The 13,471-nt window shown below is 40.0% G+C and overlaps 1 protein-coding gene across 3 annotated transcripts in view; it reads left to right on the forward strand.

The window, feature by feature from the left end:
- The window catches only part of LOC122883923 (heterogeneous nuclear ribonucleoprotein L-like), a 70,001-nt gene that overhangs the window by 7,832 nt on the left and 48,698 nt on the right, over window positions 1-13,471 (forward strand). Inside the window, exon 1 of one of the 3 annotated variants that reach the window (XM_044213059.1) lies at window positions 11,476-11,496. The exons of the other annotated variants lie outside the window; for them this stretch is intronic. The gene's annotated coding sequence lies outside the window, so the exon portion shown is untranslated. Of the gene's footprint in view, window positions 1-11,475; window positions 11,497-13,471 lie in introns of those variants that run through there. 3 annotated transcript variants of the gene reach the window in all.

Here is a 13,471-nt window from a genome sequence, read left to right on the forward strand (position 1 = left end):
CTATCTGTCCATCAGGAAACTCCGCAAATCACTGAGAGTTGCAGCAGAGCAGCCGGAGGACATCAGACAGCATGTTTCGTGTGTACTCCATCCTGATGGTGAATCCATTTTGCCTGTTGTTGTGGCTTCTTATTGTTGTTTCGCACTTTAATATGACACAGTTGGTGCGTGAATGAGGACGTCAGTTGAGTAGGCAGTCCTTCAATGTGGCCCAGGACACATTCGTGTACACACTGCTGAAAGGATGTGGCCGCATAAGGCCTCCGAATGTGGTCTGAGCGATTGGATCTCAATGCGTCGTGCATGCCTTCACACCTGCACTTATAGCTGTCCACTTGTGATCGGATCACCCAAGATGCATGTTAATACCAGGTGTAAACGGGGCCTCAGATTAAAATCTGTTTAAAGTTGTCAGTACAGAAATCCACCCAAGGTTTTCCTTGGTTAGCCAGTCAAGATGGTGGTCGCCTATGATGACTAAATCAGTGTAGGCTAGTGTGTTTACATGCACTTCAGTAACCTGGTTACACTTAGCTTTCTGCAGTAATCTTATTTCTTAAATGTAATGAAAACAAGAACCCGGTTTCCTTAACAAGGGTAGGAGATTAGAGAAACTTGATTTCCCCAGTATAGATGTAACTAGGTTTCTAACAGCCTGTCTACACCGGAGGCGTCTCACCCACATCTGATGGAACAGATTTGAATCAATACCACTGTCTACACAGGCCAAGTAACGGATTGCATTTTAGTTGCACTTTGCACACATAACTGTGACCTGAAGTGCAATTTTCTTTTGTTTTACGCATGTAACTTCAGTGAATGTGTATTCATGGGTGACCTACAGCACTGTGTCTGAACACATCCTGTGTAGACACTGATGGAGGACTGACTTCAGTCAGAGAAAGTGTCGCTGTGACAGCAGAGTTGTTGGATCAATGGAAAGATTGTTACATGTTGCAATGCATTGTTGTATTCTAAATAATTCCATTCAAAGTCAGACCAAACTTGTGACTGACATGAGGTAGCCTTGAAATAACTTCACAGCTGAACATTTGACCTTTGAAAATTCAGACACATTCACATGCTCTACTATAACACAATTGTAATAACTTTGGTGATCCTCTCACTTTTCATCTAGCACCACTATCAGGTCAAAATTTTAACTTGACCAATACTTTGATTTATAACAAAATAGCCTACCTGCAAAACTAATGACATTCCCATCAGCCTCAGTTGTACTTTGTGTTTGGTGCTTATTAGCAAATGTTATCACGCTAACATGGTAAACTTGAAAAACAAAGATGGTGAACATGGTAAAATGTTGCCAAACATCAGCACTGTGCCACTGTGCCAGTCTCACAGAGCCACTAGCATGGCTGTAGACTCTTAGCCTTGTTAGCTGATTGTTAGCAATCTCAAATAACATGTTATTTTAACTCTATTTACACTAGAATAACCTTTCTTGTCCATCAGTATCAGCTCTACCTGGAGTTGTTGTTTGCATGTTTTCTGGCGCATGTCCATGACAGATGGAAGGCGTGAGATGGGAAACCTGATTATCTGGCAACCCAGAGTTCCTCACAGTTATGTCTGTCCAGTTACAGATAATTTTACATCTGAATTTTACATTTGAATCTGTTAATTAAGAAAGTTGCACATTCTCTGCTATTTTGTAAAATGTATTCTTATATTTAGAAAAGCTGATTATGATATGTAAGTTGTACATAACTGTGCATAAAAGTACTGTTTTGGACATATGTGTGTGTGAGAGAAAGAGACAAATAGAGCGCAAACGCACACAAACACCATAACCAAAGATCAGTGTTAAAACCAAACAGATGCCCTTTGGCGCATTGTATCAGGTTGAACTTTGAGAAATTCTGTGTAGTGCCATGCTGTATTGTCAGACACTCTGTGATGTTTAGTGTAATGTTGTACTGTACGCTGTGTTACATTGTGTTCTGATTTAATGTGACAGGATGTGGAAGGGACTCCACTCCAACTACCTCTTCTCCTAGACCAATTTGGGAAAAAAGAGAAAAAAAGCCAGAAAAATCTAAATTCAGATTCCAAATATCTATTTCAGTGTTATGTGCAAGATAGACATTTAGTCATTGAGGTCAATATTTGTGTGGAGTTGAAGAAAAAACAACATATGACAGACTCTAGATAATGTATCAAAAAAAAAAAAAATCCTATATAGAATTTACACAAATCTGTAGCAGCCATGATATATTGCACAGTCTAACATGCACCATTACAGTGATGTTGCTAGGTATGCGTCCTGCGTCTCTGATGCATTAAAATCCAAAAGGACACAGTAAACTCACTAGCTATACTAATGCTACACTGTGAACAATAAATCTGTGTTGAAATCATAGAAATAAACAAAAGAAACCTGATAGAAAGTGATATTTTAATCTGCTCTCATCCACTGCTGTTGTGTTATATACAAGCAGAGCAAGCTAGCTCAGCTAATAGCAAATTGTTACAAGCTCAAACGAAAGCTGTCTGTATGTAGTCTCGTCTCTGTTTCTTAGTTTGCCACGTATCTTAAAATTTGGCAAATTCTTGTAAACTTCTTGCTGGCTGAGACAAAGCAGCCCCTCCTCCCACTGCCAGGTAAATTACCTGCAGTAAATCATAACAGCAGCAGAGGGAGGACAACAGAGGACAGGAGGAAGGACTGATACTGTCTGTTCTTCATTCTTTCTAAACTTCACTCAGTAATTTTGATGTCAGGAATATCGTAGAAAAGGTTTCAGTCGTAGTCATCTGGACACTGTTTTCAGAATCAAGACGTTTCGGCTCCCATCCGGAAGTCATTCTCAATTGTGAAAAATGGTCCGGGAACTCTGTGTTACTTAAGCCCTGCCCTCAGGAAGGAGTCTTCCTGAGTATCTGCTGATTACCCTGCCTAGTTTCACCTGAAACTGACCTAATTGTTTCCATGATGGCCCAGTAATCAGTAATCAGGCCTATTGTTTTCTGGCTGCACCTCCCTCATCACTGTTAAGTGCCTGATTAGCATATGATTGGCTTGACCATGGTGTTAATACACTGTGGTAAACAGTTGGCAAGTTGAATCTCAGACCACCATTTCTGTTTAAAGAGGGGTTTTCTTTTTTCACAAAAATGGCTTCTTTGACTCCTCTTTCAAACCAACTCTTCTCTCTACTTAGAATCTTCACCTCACTGTCTTCAAATGTGTGGTTTGTAGCTTTTAGATGCAAATGAATGGCGCTCTGCAATCCTGAGTTAGCGTGTCGTCTGTGCTGATAAAGTCTTTTGTGAAGTGGCTGTTTAGTCTCACCTATGTACCGTTCTTTGCAGTTTTCCCTCACTGCATTGAATTGAGTAAACTACATTGCTCTGTTTTTGTGTGGGCATCTTGACAAGATTTTGTGAAAAAAGAAAACCCCTCTTTGAACAGAAATGGTGGTCTGAGATTCAATCTGCCCAACGTTTGCCACAGTGTATTAGCACCTTGGTCAAGCCAATCATATTTTAATCAGGTGAAACCTTTTCTACGATAGAACACTCCTGGACGAATGAGGGACTACACCGTCTTATGTCAGGAATGTGATTTGTTTTACTGACATTTTAGATTTGTTTCCACTGATATATTGAGTTTATAAAGTGACTTTGCTGTTGTAAACTTTACTGTTGCTGCTCTAGAAACAACATGTAGTTATATTTAAAATATTCAATTCTAATCCTGTTCTGACTTTATTCTTTTTTAAAATATATATTTTTAAAAGCAATTATTTAGTGTGTTATGTTTTATGTCAAGTAGGGAAAGGGCCGAAACACTCTACAGTTGTGGTCAAGAGTATTGGGTTTCACAAGGTTTGCTGCGTCAGTGTTTTTAGATATTTTTGTCAGATGTTAGTATGGTATACTGAAGTATAATTACAAGCATTTCATAAGTGTCAAAGGCTTTTATTGACAATTACATTAAGTTTATACAAAGAGTCAATATTTGCAGTGTTGACCCTTCTTTTTCAAGACCTCTGCATTTCGTCCTGGCATGCTGTCAATTAACTTCTGGGCCACATCCTGACTGATGGCAGCCCATTCTTGCATAATCAATGCTTGGAGTTTGTCAAAATTTGTGGGTTTTTGTTTGTCCACCCGCCTCTTGAGGATTGACCACAAGTTCTCCATGGGATTAAGGTCTGGGGAGTTTCCTGGCCATGGACCCAAAATTTCAATGTTTTGTTCCCCGAGCCACTTAGTTATCACTTTTGCCTTATGGCAAGGTGCTCCATCATGCTGGAAAAGCCATTGTTTGTCACCAAACTGTTCTTGGATGGTTGGGAGAAGTTGCTCTTGGAGGATGTTTTGGTACCATTCTTTATTCATGGCTGTGTTCTTAGGCAAAATTTTGAGTGAGCCCACTCCCTTGGCTGAGAAGCAACCCCACACATGAATGTTCTCAGGATGCTTTACTGTTGGCGTAACACAGAAAATGACTTTACCCCAGTCCTCAGCAGTCCAATCCCTGTACCTTTTGCAGAATATCAGTCTGTCCCTGATGTTTTTCCTGGAGAGAAGTGGCTTATTTGCTGCCCTTCTTGACACCAGGCCATCCTCCAAAAGTCTTCGCCTCACTGTGCGCGCAGATGCACTCACACCTGCCTGCTGCCATTCCCGAGCAAGCTCTGCACTGGTGGTGCCCGATCCCGTAGCTGAATCAACTTTAGGAGACGGTACTGGTGCTTGCTGGACTTTCTTGGGCGCCCTGAAGCCTTCTTCAAAACAGTTGAACCTCTCTCCTTGAAGTTCTTGTTGATCCGATAAATGGTTGATTTAGGTGCGATCTTACTAGCAGCAATATCCTTGCCTGTGAAGCCCCTTTTTGTGCAAAGCAATTATGCCGGCACGTGTTTCCTTGACCCTAACCATGGTTAACAGAGGAAGAACAATGATTTCAAGCATCACCCTCCTTTTAAAGCTTCCAGTCTGTTATTCTAACTCAATCAGCATGACAGAGTGATCTCCAGCCTTGTCCTGGTCAGCACTCTCACCTGTGTTAATGAGAGAATCACTGACATGATGTCAGCTGGTCCTTTTGTGGCAGGGCTGAAATGCAGTGGAAATATTTTTTGGGATTAAGTTCATTTTCATGGCAAAGAAGGACTTTGCAATTAATTGGAATTCATCTGATCACTCTTCATAACATTCTGGAGTATATGCAAATTGCCATCATAAAAACTGAAACAGCAAACTTTGTGAAAACCAATACTTGTCATTCTCAAAACTTTTCACCACAACTGTACATATGATACAATAACAATCTGACAAAGGGACAGGGGAATCATACAGACTTAACTGCACACAGGTGAGGGGGGATAACAAGTCACAGGTGAACCTAATTAGGGCAGGGCAAACAATCAAAACAGGCAGGAAAAGCAAACAAAGACAGGAAGAAAACTACTAGGCACATGAGGGAGAACTCTTACCAAAACAAAACAGGAAATAACTGAACACAAACCCAAAACCATGACATAGTAATGAAAAATAACTGATAAGAGTATCGATAAGAGTAGTAGTATCAATTAAATCCAAATGATACTCATCCCTTAACATGAGTTTAACACTACAACTTCACCTGGATCACCTGTGGGTCCAGGGGACTCACTACATTGAAAACCTGTCAACATTCCTGCCATTACATTGGCAGTCAGATAAGAGTGGCTTGAGCATTGATTGAAATTTTCTTATTTTGTTTGGACTTTAGTGTTTTGGATGACGCCCAGCTGTCAGAAAAATGTGTGCTAGAACTGAAGGGAGCAACTTTGAAGCTTCAGAAATGGTAAATGGTAGAATCATTTGAATGCCAGTCTGAGGTTAACATTGCATATAAATACAGTGATGACTGAAGGCTTTGCAGTTATCAATAAGCCTAAATGCTATGTGAACATTATATAAAGGCACTAAGTATATCCATTTATGCATATGCATTTATACATTACTATAGAGCATAGACAAGGTGGTCATGGAAGCAAGTGTCTAATGAAAAATGGCTTGTTTTTCGAAATACAAATTCATTTTCAGTTGAATGTCTGAGATTCAGTGAAATAGTCAGCAATTAAAATTCCACATACAGTGGTGTGAAAAAGTGTTTGCCCCCTTCCTGATTTGATATTTTTTTGCATGTTTGTCACACGCAAATGTTTTCAGATCATCAAACAAATTTAAATATCAGTCAAATATAACAAGTAAACACAAAATGCAGTTTTTAAATGAAGGTTGTTATTATTAAAAGGAAAACAAAATCCAAACCTACATGGCCCTGTGTGAAGTAGTGATTGTCCCCTAAACCTAATAACTCATTGGGCCACCCTTAGCAGTAACAATGGCAATCAAGCGTTTGCGATAACTTGCAATGAGTCTTTTACAGCGCTGTGGAGGAATTTTGGCCCACTCATCTTTGCAGAAATGTTGTAATTCAGCCACATTGGAGGCTTTTCGAGCATGAACTGCCTTTTTAAGGTCAGGCCACAGCATCTCAATAGGATTCAGGTCAGGACTTTGACTAGGCCACTCCAAAGTCTTCATTTTGTTCTTCTTCAGCCATTCAGAGGTGGACTTGCTGGTGTGTTTTGGATCATTGTCCTGTTGCAGAACCCAAGTTCTGTTACATCTGACAGACAGGAGGGAGACACAGAGGATGACTGGTATACACTTTATTGAGAAACAGCCAGGAGTGAGAGGGTTAGGATAGGGGAAACGGGTGTAGGGAAGTCACTGGAGGTCTGGTGAAGCCACGGAAGACTGGTGACCAGAGATACACAGGAAACAGGGGAAATCGCTGAAAACTGACACAACTAACACTTGTGTAGTCTGGTGCATGGAGTCCTAAACACGAAAGAGGTCGGACACTGAGTGAGGAGAGTGGAGTGGTTTTATACTGAGTGTCATTGGGGCTGATTGAGGGCAGGAGTGTAATTAGGAGCAGATGTGGGTGATTACAGGCTGGTGAGGACATGACAGGCTGTAACAAGTTCGCTTCAGCTTGAGGTCAAGAACAGATGGTCAGACATTCTCCTTCAGGAGTTTTTGGTAGACAGGAGAATTCATGGTTCCATTTATCACAGCAAGCCTTCCAGGTCCTGAAGCAGCAAAACAGCCCCAGACCATCACACTACCACCACCATATTTTACTGTTGGTATGATGTTCTTTTTCTGAAATGCAGTGTTACTTTTATGCCAGATGTAATGGGACACACACCTTCCAAAAAGTTCAGCTTTTGTCTCGTCAGTCCACAGAGTATTTTCCCAAAAGTCTTGGGGATCATCAAGATGTTTTCTGGCAACAATGAGATGAGCCTTAATGTTCTTTTTGCTCAGCAGTGGTTTTCATCTTGGACCTCTGCCATGCAGGCCATTTTTGCCCAGTCTCTTTCTTATGGTGGAGTCATGAACACTGACCTTAACTGAGTCAAGTGAGGCCTGCAGTTCTTTGGATGTTGTTGTGGGGTCTTTGGTGACCTCTTGGATGAGTCGTCACTGCACTCTTGGGTTAATTTTGGTCGGCCGGCCACTCCTGGGAAGGTTCACCACTGTTCCATGTTTTCGCCATTTGTGATTCGCTGGAGTCCCAAAGCTTTAGAAATGGCTTTATAACCTTTTCCAGGCTGATAGATCTCAATTATTTTCTTTCTCATTTGTTCCTGAATTTCTTTGGATCTCTGCACGATGTCTAGCTTTTGAAGATCTTTTGGTCTACTTCACTTTGTCAGGCAGGTCCTATTTAAGTGATTTCTTGATTGAGAATAGGTGTGGCAGTAATCAGGCCTGGGTGTGGCTAGAGAAATTAAACTCAGGTGTGATAAACCACAGTTAAGTTATATTTTAACAGGGGAGGGCAATCGCTTTTTCATACAGGGCCATGTAGGTTTGGATTTTGTTTTCCCTTAATAATAACAACCTTCATTTAAAAACTGCATTTTTTGTTTAATTGTGTTTTCTTTGACTAATATTTAAATTAGTTTGATGATCTGAAACATTTAAGTGTGACAAACATGCAAAAAAAAAAAGAGAAATCAGAATGGGGGCAAACACCTCTTCACACCACTGTATTTGTATTAAAAAACAGACTCACTGTAAGGCTTGGATGATATCTGTTTTTTCATACCTTCCTGACATTTCAGCGGGGTCTACGGTATACGACGGTAAAGACTGAGCTGCTGGTGATAGAAGTCATTGTAGCATGTATGACTTTGTCTAGCCTACAACGCTATGTGTCTAATATGTAATTAGCCTTCTTAGACAAGTCTTGTAGGGTTTAAATACTTATGGCCCATAGAATAATGAACAGATAGGACATAAGCGCCCTTCTTCCATAGATTCTTGCTGGAGGACCCGATGACACTTGCAGCCACGGCGGATATCAACACATCAGTGGGCTGAACGGAGATGATGTGCTGGTGTTACCCTCTTTAGTCACAACTTTATTGAGGCAAATAGTGCAGACAGCTTTGTCCGTGTTGGCTGGCTCACCGTTATCATACTCCCAAACAGGAGGCATTTTTCTTTTTTACTAGTCCTGTAACATTATGCCCACCACTCGCTGTCGCCATCTTTCTTAACTCAGCCAGCAGAGACTGACCTCAGGTGGCACGTGCTGTGCACTACAATGCATCACCTCAATACAGCATCTCGATATCAATTTCATAGAAAGAGGAGGACATCTGTATATTTGACGGTATTGAAAATCATACCTGATATACTGTAATACCTTGATACCGCCCAAGCCTACTCACTTTTTCATGAAAGGTTACAATACATGAGGAGGAGCTTCAATAAGTTCTTAAGTGGTCATGAGGCAGTGACACAGTTGATGAAAACAGTGTGAGGATGGTGTGTTTGGTGTGCATGGTGTATGCGGATTTATATCCAGTTCATTCCTCTTTTTATCACACACAAATTAGATCAATGATGCACATCACTACTGTGTCCTGGAATTTTTAGAATTACAATGAAGAGCTCAAAACCGCAATTACAAGTCAAAACAAGGTGTCAGATTCCCATTTATATTACAACCAAACTCTACCTTCTAGCTAGTAATGCATTTGTATGTAGATTAGATCTAAATCTAATCTACTCTAATCTAATCTAAAATTTAACCTTTTCTAAATCTAATCTAATATAATCCAATTGATCCAGTGGACATAAATCTTATTGTGCTCAATGTTTCCACTGTTTCCACACTTTCATCTCTGTTAAACAATTAGATGTTACCAGTGAATGTGGTTAGACTACGATGTTGCATGATAGGTGAGGTTTTCCCCCCATGGACGTGCAAGAGACTTTTGTTTTCACTTTAATGAATTGTTAAAACATTTTTTCATTACAAAAGAGCGTCCAGACATACAAGAATACAAACAAAATAACTTCACTCCCATCTTTTCCCATACACCCCAATAGTCTACCCTCCCTCTATGATCCTTCCCCATACAGACACTCATCCCACCCTTATTCCCACACTCACCCAGAACATGAAGGAGAACATTTCAAATCAAGCTGATCCAAAGTAGGCTTGGTAAAGTAGACATACAAATACAATAATAGAACAAAAAGTAATAAACAATAATACAAATAGTAATAATAGTAATATCATACTGATGGGGTAGCTGTAGAGTGCAAATCTTCCACAAATTAGATAAAAGGTTGTCACGTTAAAGTAAAATTTGGAGTTGAGCCACTGATGTGAGTGATGGAGGGCAGCTCTCCTTGCATTTAAAAATAATTAAAATTCGGGAAAGTAAGGTTCCCAATGTTACTATTGGCTTTTTTAAGGATTTTGTCCTCAGATACCAGCCCAAATATTTCTGTAAAGGCTTTAAATCGTATGTGCCTGCCAATGACCTCTGAAAGAATATCACAAATAGATTGCCAGTATGTGTTAAGCTTGGGACATCTCCAGAACATATGTATGAGGGTGGCAGACTCCTGTTTGCATCAGTTGCAGGTAGGGTCCAGGTCAGGCTTAAACGGTGACAGTTTAGCCTTTGACCAGTGGAGCCAGGGAAGTATTTTAAATTGAATAATAATATCTCTCATACAGACTGAGGAGGAGTGCATTTTAGCCATAAGGGGTCTGATATCTCAACTTCCATATCCTCCTCCCATGGGGCTTTAAGTGAGTGCAAGGAGCTGTTATTATATTTGCATTACATTTCTTGTAAATTTGTCCAATAATACCTCGACCCAATGCTTTAGTTCCAAAAATAAAATCTGAGTGTATCTGAGGGCTGTAAGGGGAAATTGCTAGATATTGAAGATATAAAACTGGGCGGCTGTGGCATAGTGGTAGAGCACATGTCCAAGTGTCCTTGGGCAAGACACTGAACCCCAAACTGCTCCAGAGGGCTGTGCCTTCGGTGTGTGTGAATGATTAGTTTGTTTCTTTGAATTGATGAGCAGTTGGTACCTGCCATCAGTGTGTGAATGGGGTGAATGTGATATGTAGTGTGTCTAGTCTTTCTGAAAGACTAAGACTGAAAGGCGCTATACAAGTACAGTCCATTTACCATAAAACTGCAAGTTTGCAAATATCTAATAAAGTGTTCTGGGGATTACATTTATGTACAATTTTATCGAAGGAGGTGAGTGTAGCTTCTATGTACAGATCTTTAAATGAATACACCCTGCCCGCTTCCTAAACAGCGATGGCTCCATCAGCAGTGATGGTGGAAAGACGTGGTTCCCCACTAATGGTGCCATTATAGAGAATCCGTTCATGCCAAAAGCTAGTCTAAATTGGTTCCAGATCTTAAGAGAGTTCCTGAATTTTTTGTGAATTTCGAAATTGGTCCAGCCAGTGGCATCCCAGAGCAGACTAAAGCTGGCAGTGAGCTAAAAACACGAGGATTTTTCCAAAACCAGCCAATTCTGTGCTATCCCGTTGTCATCAGGATCCACCCAAAATGTCAGCATCCTAATATTGATATGATATGATATGATATGATACCCACCTAAACCTACCATTATATCCTCCCCTCCATGTGCACCATCAGTCATACACATGATCTCATAACTCTATCCATTTTAAAAACCCAATACTGTTCATTTAGGTGATGAATAATGGAGAAATGAGACAAATCCATGAAAAACAGGCAAACGACGCATAACATTGTAAAAAAGGGCATAGATATAATAATAAGATAATTAGTAAAAGGAAAAAAGGGATTTCTAAGGAAGGGGGTAACAATAGGTTTACATCCCATGTGCCAATAGTTCACCTAGGGACCAGAGGGATTATTCCAATCTATTCAATTCAGTTGAATAAAATTTTATTTATATAGTGCCAATTCATAACAGAAGTTATCTCATTTCACTTTTCCTATAGAGCAGGTCTAGACCGTACTCTTTATAATTTTATTTACAGAGACCCAACAAATCCCACCATGAGCAAGGACTTGGCGACAGTGGCAAGGAAAAACTTCTTTTTAAGGGGCAGAAACCTCAAGCAGAACCAGACTCAGGGTAGGTGGCCATCCGCTGCTGCCGGTTAAAGCATATCTCCCCTTTCTTAGGGAAGGGGGTAGATACATTAAAAAGGCTGACCATGTTCTCTCAAACAAACCATCATCTCCCTTCAGTCATGCAGTTAGTCTTTCTAAAGGTGAAACTTTATAAGTTTCGTGGTACCACTGGGTGACTGAGGGAGGCTTGTCACTTATCCACTGCTTTAAAATAAATCTCCTAGCCAGGAGAAGGAGTTTGTCACACAGTTTGAAGTCAGATCTACTCAGGGTTTTGGAAGGCAAGCTCAGTATGAAGAGGCCTGGATCTTTGGTAACTTTCAGTGAGAGAATCTTACCCAATTCCTGTGCGATATTACTCCAAAATCTTGAGATCCAGGGAGGTCTGGTTATTCATTTGATTAAGTATAAAGGCCGTTATGTGGGATCTGTGAAGTATATTATATTGAGTTTCTCTCATTTGGTTGCAGATAAAAGTGGTTCTGGTAGAAGCTATTGCCTCTTGCCAGTCATCCTCGATATATTCATCACCACTCCCATTTCTGTATGATCTTGCGTATATCTGAGGGATCTACAGAATAGACCAGTGAGTAGGAATGTGAGAGAAAATGTTTTGTATCTCTTCACTTCAATAAAAATAAGTCTATTGCTAAAAAAGGGAGTGTCTATGGGGAGATTTTTCATCTTTGATTGAAAAAAATGACTGACTTAAAGGTACCCAAAAAAGAAAAATTCTGATGGAATGTCAAATTTTTGCTGGAGTTGCTGGAAGGACATCAGTCCTGGTATAAATTCCCAATAAGCCGGATCCTTTTTGCATGCCATATATCAAAAACACTAGTTTTAACTACTGGGGTGAACTCTTCATTCTTAGTCAGTGGTATTAATGTATATGATGGAATGTTTTTTCCTAGATATTTTGTCATATCTTGCCAGACTTTAATATTATTGCGAATGACAGGTTTATCCTTAATTTCAGGGGTTATCTTTTTTTTCTGCATAGTTTGTGAGTTTACTTAACAAGGAGAAGGAAGTGGGGAATCATTCATCTATGCCCATTTCTGATTTTAAATGAGATTGTAGCCATTCCCAAACTATGCAGGTATGGTAAGCCCAATTATAAAATCTCAAATTAGGTAGGGCTAAGCCTCCTTGTTCTACTGGTAGTTGTAAAGTCTTCATCCTAATCCTGGGCTTTTTATTATGCCAAATATATCGAGAGAATGCCTTTTCCAGGTCCGAAATTACTTTCTTTGATATCCATAAGGGTAATATCTGTAAGGGATAAAGTAATATGTGGATTATGTTCATCTTTATCTGACTAATTCTACCTATCCAAGAAAGGCGGAGGTCATGCCATCTCTCCAGGTCATTTTTAACAGTTCCAATTGTGGGTGCAAAATTAAGTTTCCACAAATCCTCAACATTGGATGACAATTTTATTCAAGGATAAACAAAGCCTGAGGTGGCCCATCTAAAAGGAAAATTCGCAAATGAACTTGTACTGCCAAAATTCCCTAGGGGCATAGCTTCAGATTTAGTGTGATTTACTTTGTAGCCTGATATTAAACCAAATGAATTTATAATTGACAAAGTAGCTGGGACCGAGATCTCAGGATTTGTAAGGAAAAATAGATGTCGTCCGCATATAAGGCTATCTTGTGTATACTGTAGTTCTACCTGAAGTAACACGATATATATCCTTATGATTCCTAAGAGGCTCTGGTGTGAGGGCAAAAAGGAGGGAACAAAGTGGGCAACCCTGTCTTGTCCCTCTACGAAGTGGAAAAGGAGACGAATGTATGCAATTGGTCAGGACACAAGCCTCAGGTGAATGATAAATGATTTTTATCCAGTTTACAAATTTACAATTTACCACTCTGCATGGCTCTAATTGCCATTGCGATCTCCGCCAATGAAAATGGGGTTTCTAACTCAGCTGCTGTGTCAGGGTTAACCGTAGGGACTTTTAAATT

Source organism: Siniperca chuatsi, linkage group LG11, assembly GCF_020085105.1.
Source record: "Siniperca chuatsi isolate FFG_IHB_CAS linkage group LG11, ASM2008510v1, whole genome shotgun sequence".
Taxonomy (NCBI): Eukaryota; Metazoa; Chordata; class Actinopteri; order Centrarchiformes; family Sinipercidae; genus Siniperca; species Siniperca chuatsi.